At 39.5% G+C, this 26494-nt stretch overlaps 1 protein-coding gene across 4 annotated transcripts in view; it reads right to left on the bottom strand.

The window, feature by feature from the left end:
- FILIP1 (filamin A interacting protein 1) overlaps positions 1-26494 on the bottom strand; it is a 111659-nt gene that overhangs the window by 67501 nt on the left and 17664 nt on the right. For 2 of the 4 annotated variants that reach the window (XM_074819736.1, XM_074819739.1), the window contains exon 2: positions 14559-14699. The exons of the other annotated variants lie outside the window; for them this stretch is intronic. The gene's annotated coding sequence lies outside the window, so the exon portion shown is untranslated. The remainder of the gene's footprint in view (positions 1-14558; positions 14700-26494) is intronic. 4 annotated transcript variants of the gene reach the window in all.

Here is a 26494-nt window from a genome sequence, read left to right as displayed (position 1 = left end):
TTCCTGTTTATCATCCTCATCAAACAACAGTCTTCTCTGATTCCCTCTGCTGAATGCCATTCAGCAATATCAAATTAAACCACTTGTCCTTATCTTCAAATCTTTTCACAGCTCTTCTCTTTCTTACCCATCACCCCTTTTCAGGTTGTCATCCACACAACACATTCAACTAAAATTAGCTTATCTGCCTGTCTGCTGTCTTCTCCTATGAACTCCTCTCTCCTTTATTCCCCCTTGACCCTTCAGATTAGCCAGGAAGGTTGATAGCCCTTAAAATCCCATTTACCATGTAAGGTCTCATCCCATGTCACCGACTAACAATGGCACAGAAGACAGGGTGGGTTCATCAGTGTGCATTTCATTACTTATCATTATTAAACAGATGTGCATAGGATACTCATATATGTTTATATACAGACCCATATTGCTATCCTGTCACCTTCCTATGTTATGTTGAAGTAGGTCTTTGTAATTATTTTCAGTGTTTAACTGTAGAAGACCTTGATTGTTATTTGTAATCAAGATATTTGTTCATACACAATACAAAGGCAACAGTGAATTTAGGGCCCAACTCAGATGTAAAATATAAGTTGGTCCTCTAAAAATTAGATATTCTTCATCCTATTTGAAACTGCTTGTATAACAGGCAAGGGAAACCATCAGGAGTTTATGTTGCCTCACTCCAATTTACTTTTGTACATGATCATATTTTCTGGTACCTTAATTTTTGACTTAAATCCAGTTTATCCAAGGTAGTCTAAGAACACCAGAAAGCAGGATGTGCACAGAGAAATGTCTTGCTTTAGATCAACAACAATTTGAACAAACCGACTGAAGAAAGCTGAAGAATGGTCTGTATGTCTGAAACTTGCCCAGTTTTTATATCAATAGATCTAATGAATAATATCACATTGCTTCCAAATCTTTCCTCTCACTTAAATTCATCTCTGGATTTAGTTTGCAGCTTGTTCATTAGTCAAACAGATGCTTCTCAACATCAGTAACATCACACACTTTTCTGATAAGGATCTCAGAGCAGCAATTCACTAGTGATGGGGCAAAACCTAAAATACGTTGACTAATCAGCTTGGCTAATGTTACGCTGGGCTTGCTATGGCTTGCTACTTACTTGTCTCAGGCCAGTGTTATAAACCTCTTTCTTGCATTAGCCTTGCATTTTGGTAGTTTCACACTCAGCAGGAAGATTGTCTTTTTATTATCAGTGGTTACTCATGTCTTAACTTCAGTGGAATTCATCCAGTAGCATAAATGGGGAGAGAATTAGGCCCAATGTTTTTGAATGAGAGAGTTTCATGATGAGATTCCTTGCATTGTAGGTCTGCTCCTATCCAAACAATATGTGATACAGGTATACAATGGCCTTTAACTTCCTGAATGCTTATGCAGTGTGTTTTTCATCAGCAGTTTGGATTAAACACATGAATTAGGCTTTCTAAAAACAGATCTCCATTATAAGCATGAACAATACCTGAGAACCTCAGGAAATCTTTTAGTCTCAGGTTTGTAATGGAAAAATAAACATTGTACTATGTTTCCTCTCAGATAGGGCTTTTCAATTTGTTTAACTTTAATGGGTTTTAAACTTTCCAACCATGCTTCCTCTCAGGAGAGAGCACTTGGGATTCAATCTGTCTCTATTTTCTAAGTGTTTCCTTCTGAGTCCCTGTGGGTCACAGCCTCCAGCCACTTTCATCTCTAAACCAAACCTATTTTTCATGGCTTACAGTGAATGGCTTCATGACTCTAGAACATCCTACATGTTTTAAGAATAAATATTGCAAGTCTGTCTTACATATGTTTTCCAGTGAAAAACAGACCATTACATTACAGTGTATTCTGCTTAGTAACATGTTGCGTTAGTGATTTCTCTGTAGTAAGATGACTCAACTGTTAGACCTGAAGGTGCATAATTAATTTTAAATTTAACTCATGACTAGTTGAGACACATCATCCACCTCAAGCATCACATAATCAACCAGATGCACTTAGCTGGATATGTTAGACTTCACAAAAGGTGGTATGTCACCCTGTCACATCATAACTCAAGACAGCCACTTTGATCCATCTGTCCCTGTGGGAGCTGAGATAACAATTTATGGAGCCATACAAAGACTGAGTAGTTGACTATAGGTTTATAAGCATGCTAACAGAGAAATAAGGAATGCATATCTAAAGTGTGCTTTTACTTATAGGTCCACAAAGGACAAATGCAAATTTATTTTTTTTAAATTCATTAATACAGCAGCAGAGCAGCTTAACAAATTGATCTGGAGTTTTGTATCAACTAGCTAATTAGAATATGATTGTGGCTAAAGTAAGTTAAACTTGGCCGTTTTAAAAATTTCTTTAGCACTTGTAGATTTATTTGGCAGCAAGTCTTACATCACAGTAAGTGTGGCAGACAGTCTGTCACTCCTGGGGACATTGCCCCTAACAGCCTCTCTTTGTGTAAAAGCCTGCCAAAATCAGTGTAACGCTAACACCTACTCTGTCTTCAGTTACGATGTTGATCCGTTTCCAACATGTTATCCAAATGCAAAGGTGTTGTGTGCTGAAGCCAGAGACGCAGGTGAACTTGAGCTTAAATGGTGACAGAAAGGGCCAAAGTTTTGATATTCACACAGTAATTTCCAAAGAGTTTAAGGGCCAAAATCAACGGCATGATCCAGCTGTTGTGCAGTGCTCTAGGAATACGAAGCAGCTGTAAGGATGACTGAGTTTTAATTAGAGCAGCGTGAAGTAGCCAGAACATACCAGCGATCTTGGCTGAAATACTGTGTGCTGGAAAGGAGTGATTAGTATTATCATTTTGGACATCTGTCTGTATTTCTGATGGCATCGTGATAAAGAAGAAAAGTTTCTGACCAGTTGTACGACATTATTTTAGTACGTAAATACCAAAATCCCAAAACTTTGCCTATCTGTTGTTTTACCACGCTTCCAAAATTGTTTCTGGGGATACTGCCAGTCTAACACTGGTAACAAATGTCCTCCCGCTGTCTGCCCTGATCACGTCTCTATATCTTACAGCATTCCTGATCTGCTGAAGGGATTGTGTTCCCTGAAGAAATAGCTGGTATAATGACTTTAGCATTTAATACTTAACTCTACTGGTTTTTTCTTCCCACCCCTCATCGTATTGCATATTAAACTGGAAACCTTTCCTAACAGTCTCCAGTCAAAGAAGTCTTTATATGATCAGTCACCTTGATTTTGACATTTATTGGCTACTTGTTTCAATATGTGCTCAGAGCATTGGTACTTGGCATGGGAACTCTTCAGCCTCTCCTCTGTTTCACTCATTTGTTAAGCTTTAACCACAAAGGACAAATGCTATGATTATTTACTTGAGTCTGTATTGTTGTTCTGGGCATGGGTCCTTTGGTTTTCACAAGTTAGCAATCCACACAAGATTTTATGAAATAACCTTTATGTTAGTTTTACTAACATCAGGAGGAAATCTGTGAGGAATTTGCTGAGTAGGATGTCAGGAGAGGACAGGCTGCATGGTGTTCCAAACCTTTCCCCAGTCGACGGCAATTTGTTCTCCCTATAGCTCTTGAAATGACAGGTTAGATTAGGCTCCATTACTAGCGCTATTGGAATCAGATAATGCAAAAGGATTCTTTGAACTTAAAGTGTAGTCCCCCCTGCTAATTGGACATGCTGATTTTGGCTCCATAGTGCTTTCCCTTAAAATAATAATAATAACAATAATAATAAAAATGATAACGTTATATGCACACACAGAAAAGGACTGATTTACAGCCATGATATGGTTGTTGCCTTTGGCTATAAATTTGTAGTCTGGAGTTCAGTTGCAGATCTAACTGATTAAGATATCACATGAAAGTGCTGGGTTTCTGACAGGCTAACAATGTATTGGAGGGTTGGTGCAATTGCGTTATTAGTGAGCCAAAACTGGAATTGTTTCTCAGCCATGGCTTTGGGAACTGTATGATGGGAACTGTATCTTTCAGAGGCTCCACTGCACAGACATTTGGAGTGGAGCAAAGCATTGTGCAGAAGTGCCTGGTATACAGAGGAGATTGCTGAGGACTCAGGCACTGAGCAAGCCAAATCTCTGCCCAGTGATTACAGATCCATGTATAGCACCAGGAGTGAAAAATAATACAAATATACTCAAAATGGAGATCAAATCATATAAAACCTCCATCAGATCTGAAACACCCCATAAATGAAGAGAGGAGTTAGAAAAATTTAAAAATAATAGCAGTCTGTATCTGCAAGCAGTAGATACTAAGAAAAAAACATCAAACAAAAATACAAAAAAAGAAGACACTTTCTCAGATGTGAGGAAGAGAGGAAGATAGGGACACCAAATTGACTTTGTTGGCTTGGAAGTCCTCAGAAAGGACCACCCCAGATGAGCATGGATGGATTTAGCCCCAAGGGATCTGGATAGCCAGAACTAAGGCTACATGGTCTCAGTGGTGTGGCTTTCACAGGACAAACACGCATAGATGCAACTCTTCACACCACCTCAGAGACTGGTTAAAATCATTAGTTTTATTATCAGTTACTCCTTATTATTAGTTATTCCAGTATGTTTTCCTGGACTCTGCAAATGTTTGTTATTATTGTTTTGTCTGACTTGCAGAAACAAAAAGGAATCTTGCTACAAGAGGTTGTCACAGGACCAGGTAGGAACTGATGGCTGCATTGTGCGGCGGTGTGTGCTGAGCAATGCTGCCCAGCTGGACTTGGATGCTGCATGCAGCAGACATGTGTCAGACTCCGGACAGTGTGATAGCCGAACAACCATGCCAATGGAACGCAGACCTCATTCTTGGTTTTGCTTTTGCAGATGACTCCAGTGTTTCTTTCAGTCATGCTAGTCAGAGGAGAGAGCTAAACCAAATGACTAATACAGTGAAGAATGGAAAAAATATCTACCCTTAGCAATTCTTGACTTTCCTGGATTTCTAAATATTCATGCCTAGAGCACTAATTCATTGTGCTCTCTAACCCCACACCAATCTCTTGCCCTCATATGCATCATGACTTATCTGCAAGAGCAAAAAAGAAAAGGTCTTTGATCTTCTGACAGCATTATACGTTACCTGTGTGCTTTTGTGAAAGCATGTGTTGGCTGCTCGCCTTTGTTGTTGGTGTACTGGCACAGAGGTATGGATACTTTATGAATCAGGACAATTCTCTACTCAGTAAACAGCTGGAATAACCAACCCACAGGGCTGCAATTCTTATACGAAGTAGGAGAGGACCTGTGGCTAGTCTAGCTACATGACACCACTATTGCCTTCATCCTTTCAGCTGGTCTGCTTGCTGTGCTGGAAAAACATTTGTCATACAGGTCTTAGGAGCAGCAACGCCCAAGCACATGTGTTGAGCTTCATGCCCTGAAGAAGAAATGTTCATGTCATCCTGTTGACACAGCCTCCATAGAGGGGTTTGCACCACCTGCCCTGGGGGTACTGCTCTGTGTGAGCTCTCTCCTGCCCTGTAAGCCTTTTGCCAGATCGGGCTTGTCCCTGAGCTGCACCCGCTGCCTGCGCTCAAGTGAGAGAGAGAGGCCATGGCATTGCTCAGAGGAGCCTGTGCAGGAAGGAGAATTGCCCCGTGGCAGACGGATGTCACAGTGTCTCTCTCATTTTGTCATACCATACATGGAGTCTCATCGGTGGAAGAAACTTGAGTCTTTTTAATTATAAGAAGGAGAATTTGTCCCTGTTAAGGGTATCTGATAAAAATACAGTGACTGTTTTAGATGCAGGACACAGATTATTTTCTTCTATCAAGTCACTGTTATTTTGTTATTCCCTAATCTATTTTGGTGAATAGAATTTTTCTTTTTATGCTGCTTGCAAATAGTGTAGAAAAGTAGCAAAGTTATAGCAGATACACTTGTTGAGGTACAGCACAAGAATCAGCAAAGCCTTTTTGCTTTATCAAAGATTTACTTTATAGCTTCTAAAATTGATTCTTATAACAGCGGAGCATAGTGGCACATGGATTATATTCACCAACATTTATACCAACAGTAGTTCCTTTGCTTGAAAAAAGAAATGAGAGGAATAAGCATAAATGTATTCTCAAGAAGAAAAGAAAAAGATTTCTTAAAATTCCATATCCAGGTGCCATTCTGAATAGGTATAATCTGCATGAAAGCAGAAAAGGATTTCACAAAACTAAAAGAGGAAACCCAGTCATCACTAAGGCAGATTTATGCCGCTTTAGCACTGTTTTCTTAATTCCAAGATAAACTCTTCTCTGGCTCAATTATGGCACAGATTTACAAAGAACAGAGTTTATGCTGGTATGATTCCATTAATTTTGTCATTTTCAGGAAAACTTGTGGTTTCAGCTGGAATACTTTTACTTGAGTAATGAATGCTGACCAACTACGGAGTACCATAGACTTGTTTCATAAAGCTTCATGTTTCCCAGGCTTCATCTGGAAAAACATCTTGGATGCATGAGGCATGAGGAATGATAAGCTATTAGATCATCATTCAGTCAAAAAAGTAAACTTTTATATATCGCTTAGGGATATGGTGTAGTTGGGAACTGTCAGTGTTAGGTTAACGGTTGGACTAGATGATCTTCAAGGTCCTTTCCAACCTAGATGATTCTGTGATTCTGTGATCACTCTACCCGTGTTGATTTCTGTGCTTCCCAGCTGCCAGAAAAGACAAACAGGAGTCATAGAGAAGAGACAGCTCAAGCAGCTGACACCACTGGACAAACATGCCACTAGGTCTGATAAGGGTTTAGATATTTATTCTCCAGAGTAGCTATGGGCTGAAAGGGACTGTCCAGGGGCAAGGTAGGTGGCAACAGTGCTAACTGCCTGTGGTGCAGCCTTTCTAGCACATTTCAGCTGAGCAGGGAGGCATGGGAGTAGGTTGGTTCCTACTCATCCCTCTTCCCAGCCTGTTTCCAGGCTGCTGGAGTGTCCTGTGCCCAGGAGTACTCCTGATTTGAAGGAAAAGCATGGATTCTCAGAGGAAAGAAATGCCCCTGCTTCCAGGGGCTGCCTACGTTGCACCCAGCTGATGGAGCCTGTCTCCAGACACAGCCACTCCTTGAGGGCTGGATGAACACTGTGGCCTATCGTGATTCTTCACATATTGTTTTACCGCTTTCTGCCCTTTTGAGTCATTCCATTTCAGTTGAAAATCAAACTGTGACCTTCACATGAAGATAAAGCTAGCAATGTCACCATTAGGTTCAGTCCAAACCCACTAAATATTTGTTTTATCACCTGACAGCCAGAACATGCCTGGAAAATGGTAAGAGAGGTGATGCAGATTAGCTGGCCTACCAAAGATTTTTCACTCCTGCAGATGGGTAGTCTTTGGTGTTAGGTAAGCATTAGTGATTTCTTTTTGTTGCCAGCATAGAACCAAGCTGATAACCTGCAAGATCAAATATACTGTGGACTTAGTAACCACACTGTATGTCTCATAAGTAGTTTCTAAAGACCACTGCTCCTGTAACAATGAGTTTTTTGCTTCCAAGATGGCAGGAAACTTCTGAAAGCAGCAATAGACAGGAGCAGGCTGATAATCATCATAGCTCTTGCCTCTGAGTCCCTTGTCCCTATCCTCACAATGACCAACCAAAATACTTAAAACTGATGGAACGCTGAGGGAACACAGCATGGAAGGTAAAGTCATTCTGTGGTCACTGCAATCCTACTTTAATGTGGGAATGAACCATGGGCCAAATAGGGACTGCAATTAGGAAATTATGAAACTAACTCTTACTAGCTTTCTACAAAATCTATCTCAACTTTTCACTTTAAAATTATTTTTTATTTCAAAATTATCTTGGATTTTAACAAGTGTGAGAAAATAGAAAAAGTTGAATGTCCTAAAAGCGAACTTCAGGCTTTGGGTCAAAGGAAGTACTTTGCTGTCTCTTGCTAACGAGACATGAATTGTGAATCAAGAATCCCGTATTCTTTTTGGTAGCCATGATTTGCACAGCTCTGATTTTGCTGAAACCAGTAAACAACTATAGCTACATTTTACTTTTGACTAATTTATCCTTCTTTTGTTTCATAAGAATAATAAAAAACACTCATGATGTAAATACCCTTACAGATTTCACAGCAAAATGAAAAAAAAATTATACAGAGGACCTGTATCTTCTACTAATATTGTCTCCAAGAGACAACAATGTAAAAACACATCTGCAGCATCTCAAATTTCAGCTGTCAACCAAAGCAGGGAGCAAGTTCCAAATATCTCTCAGTGACTCCTTTGTAGGAAGTTTCAGTTGTTGATAGATACAGAGTACCAGCTTGCACATGAATGCCGGGTGGTTTGGTGAGAGGTGAATTTAACCCCCTCTGTTAGACTGGGCTGCCTTCCACCTCCCAAAAGCTTCCTCCTCTGTGAAGTTTAACTGGTTTCAAAACAAGGAGTTAAAAATACTCTCTGATACTAAACCTGCCCTTGAGTTTCACTATCAATTTTGGTGGTTTTGCAATAATATTTTTCTCGTTGGTAAAAAAAAATATAAAGGAATTCTCTGGCTACATGTATACTGGAGATTAACCATGTCCAGGACTGCTCTCTGACTGTGAGGCCAGCTGTCCTGGAAAATCCTTCAGGCTCTTAAGCCCTCTTAGCATCCATAACATGCTGGCTACATCCACACGGCCCACTGGGAATTGCTCCTAGCCCATGCTGACTCCCAAAACATGCTCTCAAATGGTTTGGGAGGGTGTTAAGTGGCCTGGCCAAAAGTGTGCCAGGGACCACTCCAATAGTTTAATAGGAGTACAGATATTCACCTTCCAGTATCTGTGCTCATGCCCTGGCACTGTTTAATTTACAGCCTTTCCTTTCCACAGCTTGCTCCTTTACAAACAAAGGAAATGGAAAACTAATCAGCCGTGCAAAGGGAAAGTGCAACTCACCATAAATACACAGTCTGCCGAGAGAAAATAACCGGAGGGCGGTGGGAAAACAGAAAAGAATTCATATTTTTTCAAGTAAGTTATGTCAAGGCACACAGAAGTATATTACTTATTCTAGAGGCATGTTTTTAAGTTGCTACTGAAGGATGGTCTGGAGATAGATCAGTTCAACAGGGGTCAGAAAGAGACAGGGCAGCTGAAGCAAAGAGAGATTGCACAACATCCCTATTTCATACCAAGCTTCTCTTGGCTTTTGCTGGGGTCGGTGGCACAAACTGAGCTCTTCTGCTTCATGTCACTGATAAGAGGACTAGCACTGAGAGGCTCCAGAGTGGCCCTTTCAGTATTCAAAGCCCCGGCCTTCACTTGTCATTACTATTTGTAAAGAGGTGAACGGAAAGGAGAGTCTTACTTCATTCCTGGCAGTGCCAGCCCAGTGACTGTCATTATTTCCCAGTAATCCTTCAGGCTTTCCACTGACTTCAGAACTTGTGGCAAAGAAAGTAAAGAAGTAAATGTCAGCCTAACTGATTTAAATAATAGCAATGCCTCACGCTGACAGGGAGCAGCACAAAAACCTGCAGATACCTCACCTGGGTATTGAAAATGGCCTCATCCACTTTAATAGCTTTCATTTATAGAAACCATATTTATGTGCCTCTTCTAATGTGTTGGTTTCAAAATCCCTAGACAATTTCATCACTAGAAAAGAATGAAGTTAAAGCGTTATCCTGCATCTACAAGTTGAGCTGGTTTTGATGTTTTTTTGAACAGCCTGTCAATGTTAATCTGCTTCACCTGGCTTTTTAGTTCAGAGCAAAAAGTCAGGCTAAGTTGAAAACACAGCATAGCTACTTTGAGTAGGGAAGGAAGAGAGAAAGAAGAAGCAAATAAATATATCTGCATGGGCTTGGTCTCACATTAACATAACTAAAAATACCTGCTGCCAGATCCAAGTTGTTTTAATATCTGTGACTTTTTAAAATCCAGCTTCAACAGGGATAAAATCTAAGTGAATTGGGTTTGTCTTGTTGCAACTAGGCAAATACCCTACCTTATTTAACTTTAAAAAATCCATTGAATTTTCTTTTTTTCCACTAGGATAGAGTAAAACATTATTAGCTGCTTTTCTTAGAAAGTCATTTCAGTTCATAGCCATGGAAAGATATTAAAAAGAGCTCCTACAAATGGAGTGGGTGTTTTACAAGCCTACATGAAGATAAAATCATCTGCACTGGCACAAATTCACACTGTTCAGCTTTAAGTATCTCACTTGTGTGACTGAGCTAGGAGTTTAGGTTTCATCCATAATCTGCAGTGTCTTTGAAATGGAGCCCAAGCTCTCTGAGACTATGTTAAGACTTCAGGCCTGTCCTCATCCTCAGTCATGCAGCTTCAGTGACCACTGCTGAAGCCCACCATGGCTCCTATCAGGGAAAGCATACCCTGATTTTCTTTCCCTGGAAAAAGGTGCTGGGCAGACAGTGATGTTGCTCCAGCCTCCCTGTGAGAGGACGTGGCTGGAGGACACCACTGCATCCTGCCCCTGGGGTGTCCAATTTTGCCCCTCTGAGTTACTACTGACCTCTCTAAAGGGGTTGTGATCCTAATTTGGGCGCATCAGTAAGCTGATTGATAAACTGGCACTGGATCCATAAATGCATCATCAAAAAGGCCGATTTTGCTGTTGGGTGGGGAGGCAATAACAGGTATTTGGCACCTCGTTACCAGCATCTGACACAGTGCCACACTTGGTAGCAAAGGTTAGGATATGACAGAGGCTGTGGGACTGTGTCCGCCCCTCACAGTCCCTGCTATAACCAACCCTGCCAACTCTGTGTTAATGAAGTCACAAATTTGAGTGGCTTGTGCAGTCGAGATAGATTTTCTACAGGGTACACAGACCGCTGCTGCAGGTACACTTCTAGCTGAGAGGAGCAGAGAACCCAATATTTCTAAAAAGTACTGAAAAGAGTCTAAAGTTCACCCTTACTGAGCTACCTAACTAGGAAATGAGTTCATTTGACTCTCTAGCCACAACTCCTTGTGCTGAACTGTCTTTCCTGGGTGGAAAAGTGGGGGGAATTTGGCTATTATTGCCTAAAGCAAGTAATTTAAGAAACAGCAATAAACAATGGATCTATGTTATCTTTCTTTCAGTTAGAGCAAGGGAAACTAGAGATTAATGTTTAATAATTAAGGTAAATCTGGAAAAAAAATCATAAAATTTTCAAGTTCTTATTTCCTATGAGGAGGTGGATGACAGAAAAGCAATGTGGGTCTCATTATTGCTGAAGGGAATTGGTGGGTGCCTCTAAATATTAAAGCATCACTCAGTCTCTTGATACGATTTTAAAAGACTGATTTGACTTTTCACAATAATGCCAAAATGTTTAGTCATCATCAAAAAATAAAGGGGGGGAGGCATATACAGATAGTATATGATTGGTAAATCAGGTAAGAAATCGGGTAAGAGAGCAGCATATAAATAGAGAAATGACTGTTTCTCTTTATTTAGTGAAAAACTGTCTAATCCAGCAGTTATGTAATGTCTCAGCATTACTATTTGTTTACTTAAATATTTTTCAGCTGCCTTCAAGCACGTTTAGGTGACTGAGAAGTTACTTTGAGCTGCTTCTCCTGTGCATGTATGGTGGACCCATGGCCTTGGCAAGGACCTGCTGCAGTGGCTGTTGGCAGCTCCATCATGTCTTGGCCCCAGGGGGAGAAGCTGGAGCCTGCACTGTCCAGGCAGCTGCTTTTTTAGGTATAGATGCTAATTATGGTCAAAAGCCTAGTCTTTCCTCCTGCCTCTGAATTGCTCAAAATGGTATTGTTATTGATTTTTAGCTTATCACCAGGGGTGTAGGAAAAGGATGATTAACCAGTTTTCCTCCTGTGAGGATGCAAAGTCACTTCTTGTCATATTAAGTTGCTATATTTAGTTATCTTAAGAAACAAAATGTAACAGAACGTATTCTCACTTGCTCATTTCACATTTCATGTACTGTTTTACTCCCAGTGTGAATAAACCTCACTCAGGTTTCTACGTCTAGTGACAATGTCTAAGTGAGCTTTGAGTACCACCTCTTTCCTCTTAATATTCACTGCATAGGCCACAGGTAAGAGCTTTCCTTTATCTGTATTTGTCCACATGCACACTGCAGGAATTTCAGAGGTGAAAGAGTTTTTTTCAGACCTGCCCAGCTGAAAGTTAAAGGGCAGCTCTCCAGAGCACCCAGTAGCTGACTGGTAAGCACAGCTGTCCAGAAAAAGCAAGCTCAGACTAACCAGCTGAGCCTCCACTGTGTATTTACTGAGAATACTTCACAAGGCTTTCAGAAAAGTCAGGACAAAGTCCTCATGTTGAATAAATATTTCCTTACTGAATTATTAAGAGTATTTTATATTTTTAAACTTGAAAGACTCTGCCAAGCTAAATGTAATTTGCGGAATACATACATTTTTTTATTATTATAATATTTATCAGCTAGGAAACTAATTCATCAGTTCATGTTCATTTCTATTCAGTTACACTTTCGTATTTTCTTTTATCAGCACAGTGCTTTAGGATTTGAATATCATCATCTTAGAGAAATTATTAAACTCAGTCAAAACCCAAAAAACCTATTTGCCTCCATATTAAATTCTGTAACTCATTTAATCAAAGTTAATTCCAAAATCTGATATCCTACTATATCTTTTAAATTCATCCTGTACAACATAATTGACTGCATGCCAAACAAACAACGTAAATTAAAAAAAAAAACAAAATCAGTCAGCAGTTTGTGAGTCAATTCTAGGACTGCAAAACTGACCTGGTATGAAATAGCCATATTTAGAGAATCTCTGTACAGCTGGGAGTTTGCCACGTGCTTGACCTAAGGTAGCAGTCATGCTTGCAAAAAAAATCTTTATTATAATTGTACTTACTGATACAAATGTTATTACTTTTTCATCAAGAAAAACCAAAAGGCTGCACAGAAAAATGCTTGGCAGCACATGCCAGCGTGGTAGTGTGGCTCGGCTGTAGCACTGGCCTGCCAGGCACTAGAAATCACATGACCATACACCACAGAAAGCAGCAAACACCAAGTATTCAACAAACATCGGACTTTTTGAAATAAGCATATGTGTCGAAGACCAAGGATTATAATTAGAGCTCTAGGAAAGCCTAGAAAATAAAAATATTGTCAGAACCCAGCATTTAGCATTATGGCACGGATATCATGAACTGGTGTGCCAGCAGCAGGCTTAGCTCCCCTGCCCTCTGCTCAGCCAGGGTATGAAGTAATGTTGTGTAAACAATTTCTGCAGGTAGCCAAATACATGACATTATCTCTACTTAAGTAAGCAAGAACAGGCTGGAGAGTTCTGTATAAATACTTGTCACTGACTTGATCTCTTGTACCTTGAAGATGCATTTCTAGAAAGGAAAAAACCCAGAATTGTTCTTCCCACTGTATCTTCAAAAAAGCTGAAAAGTGCAATTTTATTAGGCTTTCTCAAACCTCAGAGAAACTTTTCCAAATGCCTATAAAGGTGGAGGATTAAATAAATGGTTTGTTGAAGTAATGGAACAGTTATTGGACTTCATAACACACACATATTTTTAAATAAAAAGAAAATACTGTGGGTGTTTTTAAATTTGGTTGAAAAGTTCCATAATTAGAAACACATCATTAGCATTTTGTACTCACATCAACTTTGTATCAGTAAAATTAAAAATTTTCTTGAGTAACAATGTTAGGCAAAATAGTAGCTATACAAATTTAAGAAAGAAAGAAACTTATTTATGCCAAGTTAATGGAAATTAGTATTAGGAATGACAATTTAAGGAGGATTACATGATGTATTGCAGGTTTCAACCAACTAAAAATAGAAAAGTGATACGAGCCATAAAAATTGCACAATGTACAACTTTCAGTTCCAGGAAGATTGTGTTTGCAATCCTTGACTACAAATGGAGTTGCTTTCTGACTGTTGAGAGACATCTTCTGGGGCCATAATTAATACAGACAATCCTAAGATTTCCAAATGAGTCAGACATTCAAAAACATGATATGATATTGGGCTTAAAGTTGTGAAATTTTTATAAAATCAGTTATTGATTGCCTTCCAGTTCTTGAACTGGGTTCACAATTTCAAAGCATGTTCCAGCACCGTGAGGTATTTTAAAATTGGAAATAAAGATTACCGTATAACCAATGTGATACTAGCAATGGGGCTTTTAAAAGACAGACAAAATCCCAGAAGAATATTGTGAAACACCCAGTATGGTCATAAAAGTTCCTCGTTACACTAACTTGTTAACTCAGGATGCTTATTATGAACTCATTATGCTAAAAAAATTCAGGGAAAATAATGTACATTCAGGATGTCCTTGGTAATCCTCAACAGACCCTGAGGGCTTTGACAGATTTGCAATTCAGATGAGCCTCTGAAAGACAAGAGATGACATAGGTCATTCTGGTGACCTCCTGGAACTGACATCTGCAGGAAGCTCAAGTGTTGCTTTCAGCCATGCTATTGCAACAGCATCTCCTGAATGTTATTAATGTAGGAGCGTAGCTCCACCTGGAAGCTCCTGCATGTCAGCTGGACAGCCTGTGTTGTGGAGTAATACCTGTGCCAAGGGATGCTTCCAGAGCAGGGGCTTCGCTAGAATCTAGGTCCGGAGGGGGGAGGAGGGAGTCGAGGATGGAGGTATCCCTGTGCCATTGCTCTGCTGCTCCCACCTGAGGCTGACTGGGGTCCCTGCTGCGCCCTAGAGAAAAGATAAGGCTCAGGGGCTGCACGCAAGGACAAAGCAAGAAGCAGCATGTTCTGGTTGTTTTGCCTGCCAGCCAGCAGGCCAGCTAGAAAACACAGACTCCCAGACTTAAAGTGGCTTGAAAATACTTGTATTTTTTGATTTAGAGATTCCCATTGACTTTATCCATGTGTATCCAAAGCCATGAGAGAGCACAACAACTCTGAAGAATTCAGAACACATTAGGTGACATGTTTGCAGGTATGATACAGTATACTAACCCAGGTAGCAAAATCTCACACTCCTGCTGCCTCCTAAGAGCTGGTACCACAAGTTGCAGCTTTCTGCTTTAATTTAGCAATCAACATCAAGTAAGCCCCACCATTCCAAAAAAAGCACCCGTAATGAGGGAGGGAAAAACAAGGGTAGGTAATGTGCTGGGTTCCTCATTGCGTAGACTAGTTCTGCAGAATACGTGCAATGAAATGCAATGCAATGAAATGACAAAACGACAGCAGAGAAGTAACACATCCAGCTTGGCCCATATATTAGTCACACTGCACGCAGTCTACACACTTCTAGCTGCTCAGTGAGAACGCATGACTCCCTTGGCTGGCCCAGGTGGGCAATCCACAGCACAGCAAGAGCTACAGACCAGTTTCTTTCACAGCTCACAAAGCAAAGGAAGGCTGGGGATTTGGTGGCAACTCCAAATACCATGGAGGTACAGGAGACATGTAGGGAACTGGGAGCATTTCTGCTGGAAAGCAGGGGATGTTGCAGGGTGTATGAGGAACAGTCGTAACACTGGAGGGAGGCAAGGTCTCATGTTGATAAAACCTCATTCATTAATTTGATTAGTTTGCATAAACAAACAAAATTTGAATACACCTTGTGGATTCTCTGAATTCTGCCCTGACCTTCTCAGCTGTGCAGCATAGTTATGGTAGAAGCAAAGTTTGGTAAGTCAAACCCACTTCAGAGACTGCTAGCATGGAAAGATCAGAGCCAAGGGATCTGAGCAGTGATGTGCCCAGGTAGGCTCAGTGGCAGAACTGGTGGTGCCAGAGAGCTTCTGAGGAGTGTGAGACCATGGAAGTCTTTCCTTTGACAGAACGTCTGGTCAAGAAGAACATGGTGTTTTTAAAGAAAACAATAACAATTTTGTTCAACTCTACAGGCTGACTGTTTTTTAAATAATTTGTATAGTTCACCTAATAACATTGTAGTCATATTAGGGACACTACCATTTAAGGAATAAAGCAGGACTACTACAGTGTCTAAGTTAATAGCAGTTAGAACAGTGTATGGCACATTTCCCCATTATTTCTTAACAAACTGTATGTGAATTCTTACAAAATAGTAAATACCAACTTGGTATTTGAAGGGTTTTTTTGTCCTTGCTCTGAATTGAAAGAATGAGATTTATTGGATTGTGAACAACACAAGGATAGATTCAATAATGAAATCTTAACCAGCTGTAATCACAGTTAAGTTGATGCAAACACATTAAGTAAAACTTGACTTTATAGGAAAAAAAATTAACTTTTTTGATAAATAATTTTCTTGAAAATTTGTTTAGGAAATGTCAGTTGAACAGCCAGTTCTAGGAGAAAATTGAGCAATTAACCATTTATTTATTTATTTATTAATAGTAGAAAGCATTTCCTAGAAGTGAAAGAATTCAGGTTATCATACTGTTACACCCACAGGCTCTGAATCACATCTGGCATGACAGTTTACGAGAAGCAAAGTAGAGATAATTTGTATGAGGCACATGGGATTTACAAGAATTAATTCTTTGCCCTACAAAAAGTTTGTCCTTCAAAAAAGTCAGTGAGAGTTTTCTCATTAATTTGAATGGAGGAAGGATCAAGACTATCGCCTTTAAAAGTTAATATGGAACAATCTAAAGATAATAAAAGGAAGTGAACCATGTTTTTGCAATGAAGAGCTTCATTTTCTGTGCAATTCACAAAGTACAAGAAACAAAGAACAGTTTTCTGTCAGTCAGCTCATACTAATTATTTAAGATTACAGAAAAGGTGGACCAAGTCTTAATGGGTCAAATTCTGACCTCATTTGTCTTGACTCTTCTGAGTTTAAAGAAGTTACTCTGGATTTTCGTCAGTCTAAATGAGATTAAAATCTTATGTACTGAATGCAAAAAGAGTGGCGTTGTTCGTGATTTGAAGAAACCTTGTTCACAGAAGACATGGTTTAAAAATAGGCCCCTAAGAGTACTTTCCCTCCACTGTATATTGTTGTAAAGTCATCTTACAAGTGTAGTAACCACACCTAAATCTTCCCAAGAGGAGACATCCTGGAACACAGTTAGGACTTGAGTAATTTAGATCCTCTGATGTTTTACCAAGTGTCAGGATAAGTTAGATATTTCACACTACCCTGGAAAACCTTTTCTTCATTAAACTTTAAAATATCTTGAGATAATATTTATGCCTATACATGTCTTATTCTCCATTTTAACTAAGTGATGCCACAGTAAATATGGTGAGCAAAAGAAACAGTCAGGATGAATATCACTGTATTTAACTAAAATACTCTCCGTTATACAACATTGTGTTGTACTGAAAAGCCCGTGGGATTTTGCCACTAACTTGAAAAAAGCTGGTGTTTCACTCACAGTCATCACACAGGCACATCAAAAATGCTCCTAACCACCTGTTAGGCTAATGAAAGAAGCAGCTTCGCTTGCAGACTTTGCCTCAGTAGCATCTTTAACCTAACGGGGCTACAATAACATCACAGCTCTTTGCACAGCAGGATGCCTCTTGGGCTGTTTTTTCCATGCTAGTTGTTGAGAGTAGAATAATTTTTGTTTGTTACTCTTAGTGCAGTATTATGAAGCTATTGATTCTCTGTAGATTTGTTTTGGAGAATGTCTCTCAGCTTTCCTTGTTCACATACGCATGCCCCCTTTCCCCCAGTGCACCACAGATCACGGAACCAAAATTAGCAGAAAGCAAGCTGAAGTTTTCTTTGGCAGGTTGGCCAAGATGCTCTAACGACAGCTTTGATGAAAGTCCCCATCTTCCCATAGATCTACAAGCCACAGATCCAAGGACCCCCAAAAGAACAGCCAGGGAAAGCAAAGAGCTTTTGAAGCTGCTTTTCACTCCCTTGAAGTTCCAAGCCCTAGCTGTCACACGGGATGATACAATGAAGGGCAAGTCCTTCTGGATGGACAGTCTTGTGAGGCACTGTGAAGATCCGGCTATGCACTGATAGTCAGAATAGGACACATAATGAAGCTGATTTTGGCAAGCACCCTATCCCCCACCAGCATTGCTGGAGAAGGTTTTAGGATGCAGGAAGGGGCATTTATTTCCCATGGCCCACAGGTCACCATGGGGGCAGGTGGCATGTGATGGCTTCCACTATCAAATCAACTGTTTGATGATGACTATTATCATCAGAAATACTTGTTAGAATTACAGTTCCATTTAATTTACTGTCAGGTCCCTGAGGGCCCAGGACCCCAAGTCAAACCCCCTGGGGTCATCAGCCCCTGCATCAGCATTGCCACAACAGGGCCAGTCTCCAGTCCCCCAAGTCCTGCCCTGCCTGGCCACGGGCCTCACTGAGCTGGGCCCACTTGTGGGTCCACAGCCCATTCCAGCCTCAGCCCATCCCCATCTGCGGAGAAGTGCCTGATGCTGAGGGCTGGGTCTGCCCCCAGCCCTCTAGTCCCCATGGGGATTTCCCCTACTCCAGCCCTCAGGGAGCAACCACCCATGCAGTGCCCTGACATGAATTTCCTTAATTGTGTATTTAATTGCTTGTAATCACAGTTGGGATTCCCCTTTGCTCTTGCTTAAGAAATTATTTGTAATTTACAAGCTTTTCATTTTCATTGATCTTCATATGTGCACGTATCAGCTTAAATTTGTGCTTCTCTTTTCCTACAGTGTATAACAAAAGCTCTTTTTTCCTTACCCTACAGGACAGAGAAAAGCTAAAAAAGAAATCAGTGTGTTCCTGAAAAAAGAAGGATTGTAGAAAAACAAATGTTCCCCTAAACCCCTACAATGTCTCTCCTCCACACTAACAGAGGCATCCTACACTCCAGTGACCGCGGCCCTAAGCACTAGGATGGCAGGCCCAGCATGACTGGGAAAAAGTTTCTGTATGAAGCCTCCCTTGGATCTTGATTAAACTACCAACTCATAAGGATTAAAAATAAAACAGCCAAAAAACATTACTGTCACAGTCTTAAAGCTGGGAGTCAGGAGTTTCCTGAAGTTTTTTAAGAAGCTATGACACAAGAGACTAGGGGATACTGGATTTGACCAAACATCCTTTCCTCTGTGGTCTTGGGAGGTGGTGGGACCAGTTGTCCCCACATTCTCTTCTGCTTTCCAATGGCTCACACTGGTGGGAGCACTCTGCAGAGCTAACTCCAGGGAACCAACCCCCTGAACTCTGCCACTGAAATTTCTTAAAGACAACATGTGAATGCAATTGTGGCTTCTCCAGGAAAGATTCATCACATACTATACAGTGTTCATAGGAATTTTCTCAGTGCTTATTGTCAAACAAACTTTCAAAATGCTAGGCCCATTTCTTCAAAGATTAGTCACAAATCTAATCAGCTACATACTATGCTGGCTGAAGGTCTCAACCAAATCATAATTTTCATTGATTTCTCAGCTTTTAATTAAAGCCCTAAAATCTTTCATACTGCAATTTCAAACAACAACTTAGAAAAAAATCCCATTATTTCTAATAAAAATCCCCTTAGAAGATTACAAAACCTTTACTCAACCTCCTAAATATTTGGCACAGCACATTCTTGCAAGCCTGAAATTATTACTCCGTTTGCTATGGTTCCTTTTGTTATGCTATTATACAAGACTGTTGTACTTTGTCATTTGTAGCACATTACCTCAGACTTGTTCAGGTACAAAGATGGACTTCTAGGGTGATCAGGGGAATAGAGAACCTATCATATGAGAAAACAGAATGAAGAGCTTGGCTTGTTTAGCTTAGCAAAATAAAGGCTGTTAAGGGATCCAGTTGCTGTCTATAGATATACTCTGGAGGCAAACATCAGGGAGATGGGAGAGCCATTTGAACTAAATGACAAATGTTGGCAAGGGAATCCATCGGCACAGATTGGCCAGAATTTAATCTATGCTAGAAACCAGAAACTGGTTCTCACTTGGAGCAATGAGATTTGGGAACAATTTTCCAGTTGAAGTTACAGCAGCAAAAATCTTAACTGCACTCATGGTGGAACTTGATAAACTTTTTAAGGGGATTATAAAACAGGATTCCTTCAATATTAGGACAATAGATTTGATGACCTATTAGATCCTTTCCAGTCCTGTGTTCCTATATAAAGCTGTAGTATATCATGCAGATTCTGTAACCTTCAACTACGTAACCTCTGTAACCTTCAGAACAAGATATGCCAGCATACTTTATATGCTTCAAGCTATTTAAAAAAAAAACAAATCAAAACCCCCAACCAAATATTTCAGTTTATTTGTTCAGGGTAGTGGTAAAACTTAAATAATTTTCTCTCCCACAATGACAATAAATTGAATAGAACCCAAACGTATTACAAAATAAACAACTTCTAATTCAGTTGTTCATCACTGAAATTCCTGGATTTATTGATAATTAGTTCTACTTGTCCTCTAGCACTGTTTAAGGTTTATTATAAATTTTATATAATATTTTATCCATGACTTTAAAACCTTTGCAGCTGAAGTTCAACTGTTATTTATGGTGTTCTGCTCTAAGCTATAAATTAATTAAGGACAAGTACATTTTTTGTGCTAATGCATTTTATGTTGGAGGGTATCCAAAAGATATAGCCAAAGGAACAGAATTATGATTGTTTCTCATTTACTTTGGTCATAGCATGCATTGTACACATGAGAGGAAAGACATTTTGTTAAAACCAGAGCCGTGTGTTTTTGGAGATACTTTATAGAACTTCAGTTTTTTCATGCTTAAAAGATTGCTTATGCTGAGCTTGAAGTAAAAACTACAAAGCAGAAAACTTCTTGGGCAAAAAAAAGTTTGGAAAAATATCTACTTTCACCAAAAGTAGTAAAATGTTTATATAAAAATCAATCATTTACAAAAAGTATTTCATTCTAAATGCACACACATACACATACACTCACAGAGAGCCCCCTTGAATGGGACAAAACTATGGCCACGATGGAACTATGCATATTTTCACTTTCCTGTAGCTCCTATTTGAAATTTTGATAGAAATACCAGCATGCTATCTTCATATAAAGTGTACTAGCATAGTGAAGGCAAATTTTACTATGAAGATGCTCAAAACATTACTATAAGATTATGTCTTATGGTAATTAATGGTATCTTAATCTGATTCACTCTACTCCCACCTGAAATGGCTTCATAAATCTAATATAGGTTTTGCTGGTTTTGTTATTAGCAGTTCATTTTCTTAGCCAGTGAAGCTAAAAATCTCTCACCAGTTTCTTGTGAACAATGCTAATTTCAGCTCTTCAGATTCAGCATTAGATGCTCAGGAAGAAAGGATCCGGTAGAACGGAAAACATCTCTCCATTGTCATCAGTTAATGGATGGCTTAGGACCTGAATTACTGACTTCTAACATCTTTTCCTACCTTATATAAAAACTATTTTGAAAGCATGCTAAGCTTCTGGCTTTAATCAAACACAATGAAAATCAAGTGCCGATTTATGTATGTTTGTCTACATAGCTTTGCATACACTTTTTTAATTTTAATTTTGTTGCCTTTTGCTTTTACCATATGTATATTCACTCATGCATGGTGAAGGAGCATCCATCTTCTCCAGTCTCTTCTTATTGAACAGCCTTTCTTCATGCCTCCTTTACACTTTTTTTTCTCAGCTAAGCAATCACAGTTTCACTTTTGACTCAGACAGTGCTAGTGATTTTCATCACAGCCTTTGTTTCTATTCTCATTTTATATTTTTAAGCATTCAATCAGAAGAGATATGCAGCAGTCCACATGATGTATATACATCAAACCAGTCTCGTTTCCTCTTTAAACTGCTACTTTCATTTCAAGCAAAAATAATCCTTGATTTGAAGAGAAACTGTCCACATCTTCTGAACTCTTTCAGGAACAAATTGTCATGAATAAATGGAGGCTAATGAGTTTTCAGAAGGTTGATGTTCTGGAACATTTTTTTCATACATAGGGGGAAATGTCCATGCTATTTTTAAGAGAAAACTTGATCCATATTCAAAAGAAAAGTTATATACTTTCTGACACTAGATTATGAATTTAGACATCAGTAATTCAATTTTTTTAAAAAAATGTACTCATTCGATTTGTCAAGATTTACTTGCCATCAGACTACTAATTTTTAACTTCTTCCTCCCGCATTAGAAGTGACATAAATCAGTCACCTACTAATTAATTTAAAGCATGATGTCCACTTTTCCACCATTCTATAGTAAATATAGCAATGTAGTTCTAAAATAGTGACATGTTGAATTATGCTAATCTCCAGTTGAAAATTTACAGATTATTCTTAAAGGCTTGTGCAAAAATCCAAGGTGGTTAGGCATTTTCTGCTTTTTTTCTCAATGCTTAATATGTGCTCTACTGTGTAAATAGACTAATTTCACCAATCCGTAAATTAAATCATCTCCATGTTCAGTGAAAGTGGTAACTACTCAGTGCATTGATTTGGACAAGATAAATTAAGCATGGCTGCTATGCTTCAGCAAGAACTGACCAAAACGCAGCACTTAAATTGCTTGTGTGATGGTCGGCCAGGTTGGTAGTAAACATGAGCCTGTATTTTCTCATTACTTCTCTGCTGTTTATATGGAATAAATTAGCGGTTGTGGTGGGATTCCTAACAGATGCTTATTCACATAACAAAAGCACCATGATCTCTTCCATGCAGATCCTAAGCAGAGCTGCCAAACACTGACAAGGCAAAGATCATGAACTTATTTCACAAGTGAGTCAACAAAGAAGTGCTGGGGCCCTGAAAGGTGTCTGAGAAAATCCTAATGGGCCACATTATTTTGTTTAGGTTTGTTTATCAGATACAAGAGATCCTTCACTAAGGAATCTCCTGCACCATAGGTTTTAAGTCTCCTTTATGACTGGTACAAGTAGAGTAGAGCCTCCCTGAGAACTGCTGGTTTCTGTGCTCCTCTGAAATATTAGGGAGAAACAGTCTAGGGTTGGTCAGAAAGTTTATGGTACTAATTCTAGACCTAGACCCCGTGGCAATAATTTCATGTGCAGATTTTTATTCATTTGTTGTGGGAGGCAAACTTGTTGTCAAGAATCTCCCAGAGTTATAAGATCATGTCTGTGCATCGCAGCAGTCAGAGAGCATTTGTCTTCGCTCTTCCTTGCTCATCCACAGCTCAGGGAGCTGGGCTCTGCAGGACTCCATCATTAGCTGCCTCCTGTCCTGGATGAGTCTGGGAAGTAAGCCAGGAAGGTGGGTGACTTTGACATCTTTCTAGTAGAAAACTAGTCTATGCTCCTGTCATGTCCTGGCACCTGCTCTCTTTGGCTAGTTATTTTTGCTTTACACGGGCTTTGAAGAATCCTCCACCGACAAACAGAACAAAGTGGTACTTCACACACTGAACAGCAGATCTGCAGAATGCCTTGTCTGTGGATGCAGAAGTTAACATGACCTGGATGGAGACAGTAGAAATGCTTGGAAGAAATACTCACTTTTGTGTGTATTGGAGTATCTCTTGCTAATCAGATAAACCACATCAGGTTCAGGCAAACTCTTAAATTGAAAATAGCTGGAGGCAGGGACAGCGCTCAGGGGAAGTTTCAAATCTTTGCTGTGCACTTGCTCTCCCCTGTTAGCTGCTTTTAGCCGCTGGTTTGTGCGTTGGTTGGTTTGTTTGCTTGCCCAGAGCAGAACACAAATGCAGTCCCCAGCTGCCACAAATTATGCTGTGAAGTTCCCTGTAGTTGACTGAATTGCAGGGGTTGGCACAGAAAGAGTGCAAGGCCTAAACCTCACCTTGGGAAAACTAGTCAGTGGCTTACTACTAATTTAGCAACCTCTCTTTTCATCTGATTGCTTATGACAGGACATGGAGCTAAAACTGAAGGACTTGATGTTCAGCTATTTTAAATTGCTATGACTTGTCTGGAGCCCTTGAAAGCAGGCTTCTTTATCCCACTGTAGTTCTGACATGAAAAACATATTGTTATCTCACCGAGGATGCTTTTCTTGAATTGTTTTGAATGTAAATGTTATGTTTACTTTATTTTCTGAATGCAAACAGCTTCTATTTTTAGAAGAAAAACTGTAATTCATACCCTGCAACAACATAAGCTAACTGTACCCTCAGCTGAAGTACACAGAAATCATAATATCTCCTGGCAGGTGCTCTGGAACTAGTTTATGATAGTCTTGAACCACAAAAATTTGTTGTCATTACTGAGCAGTTCAAATGAGAAAGTTGTTCTTGTAAAACACTACTTAATGGGCCTGCAAATAAGAACAGAGCAGCAGGGAACTGCAAAATATTATCTCAAAAGCACTTGCCTCACCCTTAAATTAAATCCAAAATCAACTCTTCCCACGGACAGAAAGGCAAAGCATGCTGTTTGTCACTGGGCATGTGAATGAGTTGCATGCCATGGCTCAGATGTCACAGCACTCTTTTCAGTAATATTTTTAAGCTTTCAGTAGTGCCTCAAGCACCTAAAATAAAAGGTGAATATCTTGAACAGCAAGGATCTTAATCTTACATGTATTTAGAGATTTATGTTTATTGATGTAACAGTTGTTTCTCAGAAACTTTTCAGCTGAATTAGTGCTGGAGTTGCAAGTTTTTAAACAATCTGTATCCAAATTTTTGTTAAGCCAGAAAGACTATTTAAGATAAAAGTCCTGAAAGCATAAATTAAATTTTCAGAGCTACAATTTAAAAGTGTATTGAATTTCTTCTTAATTTCAGAATAGTCTGATATCTGAAATCATTAGCAATGGTCACGGTGCAAGTCACAATTAAAATTCTACATAAGCATATTTTTAAAATTATCTCTTTCACTTAGTCATTTTGTTCAAGAATCCCTTTCTCATGGATGAGTTGGTAAAATACACATCACTCAAAGCTCTGTAAAGAATGCAGCCTCTGCTTTATGTCAGATGATTTCATCAGCTCTTGGAGAAGGATTTAAACAGAGATGTTGGCAGATAAAAGTCCTTTTGGTTTGCTTTAAAATTGCGATATATTAATTTCTAATTTTAACAAAACATGCATTGTACATGGGGCACTGGAAACTTATGCAAGAAGAGGGGTGGTCTTTTTTACTTCATGCTATCACTTGAGGACAGAGTTGCCTCTGAGGTTCTGCTTCACAGGAGGAACAGCTCCTGGGGGTCTAAGGCAGGAGAGGAAGGCCAAGGGATGCAGCTGGCATCAAATCCTTACAAGTTGCTGCAAACCCCAATGCTCTACTTCTGCATGGAACAGTGTAGAAGGCCCTGCATGGCCTGATGTTCCCACTATGTAAAAGTTTTGTGCTCTATTCTGCTGAAGCCAAAGGTTTGAAGTGGTTATTTGAGTTTCTGGTTGGTTTGATGGCTGTTTACGGTTTAGCCTTTGATGCATCAAGACATTCTTATTATTCTCTTCTCTGACAGAGCTTAGAATTGCCTGTGTGAATTTTTTATGTTACTCATTGAACTGCTGTTCAATGAAAGACAGTCCTCCAAAACCACACATGGTTAAAATAAGCTTTTTTGCTGGCATTTTTTTCCTTGCTCACATGATTCCTTTCGAAAAGGAGATAGTCCTGTGAAATCCTGTGCACAACTGTGCCTGTAGGTCTAAGTACTGTTTGTCCATGAGGAACTAAGAAGACCCAGTGAAGTGTTATCAGCTTTGACTCATCTGACCAAAGTATCATCTGCTATGCTCATTAATTACAATAGTTCAGGTGGAAACATTGGTCCCCAAGCTTTATTAAAACTGTCTGGGTTTGTTGTTTTTTGCTTTTTTTTTTTCACTCATCTAATGAAAGGAGAACAAGGAAGCAGACATTTAAAGCAGAACAGTAGAAAGCAAACAAAGGTGCATACAGAGATAACTAAAATAATGCCTAAGGAACTAACTCAAAAAAATCAGTTTAAACATGTGTCACATGAATCTTCCAGCATTGGAAGTTCAAAATATTCTTGGAAAGCAGTCACTCTATCTGTAATCTTAGGGAAGTCTGATTCAATAACAATAAAATATATCTTTATAACGCAGAAAGGGTTTTATGTGATTGCTCAGATGATTCAAGGCATCTGATGTATTCAGATGAGTATGACATGAGGATTATATCTGAACTAGTAGATTAAACAGTGCCAGGGCTCGGTCTAAATTCTGGCATGGACTAACCAGCAGTCTTCCTGGAATGGTTCAGGAATTGTCCTTGGCTGGGGACCAGCCTAGCCAAGGGTTGGGACCCTGGACATAGCCAACCTGTTTTGAAGGCTAAGGAAGTCTAATAATGTAGGTATGACCAGCCAGTGACAACCGGACTGAGGGTCAGAGAACCAGCATTAGCATTGTCTAATTTCCTGAAAACAGACATAGCCAAAGTGTCACCCATAAATTCTTAACAGTTTCTGTATGGCCATTACCACATTGCTTTCAAACAAGGATAAAACTGTGAGAAGTGGAAACACGTATTGTTGCTCTACAAAACCGCAGCAGCACTGCAAAGCCCTGATTTTTGAGAGGAGGGCAAGCAAACAAGAAGCATTCAGACAGATGGCACAGTCAGATGGAATGAATTCCTGAGGGGAAGTGCAGCAGAG

Source organism: Strix aluco, chromosome 3, assembly GCF_031877795.1.
Source record: "Strix aluco isolate bStrAlu1 chromosome 3, bStrAlu1.hap1, whole genome shotgun sequence".
NCBI classification, from domain to species: domain Eukaryota; kingdom Metazoa; phylum Chordata; class Aves; order Strigiformes; family Strigidae; genus Strix; species Strix aluco.
The sequence above is the reverse complement of the archived record's forward strand: the minus strand, read 5'-3'. Positions and strand labels throughout refer to the sequence as shown.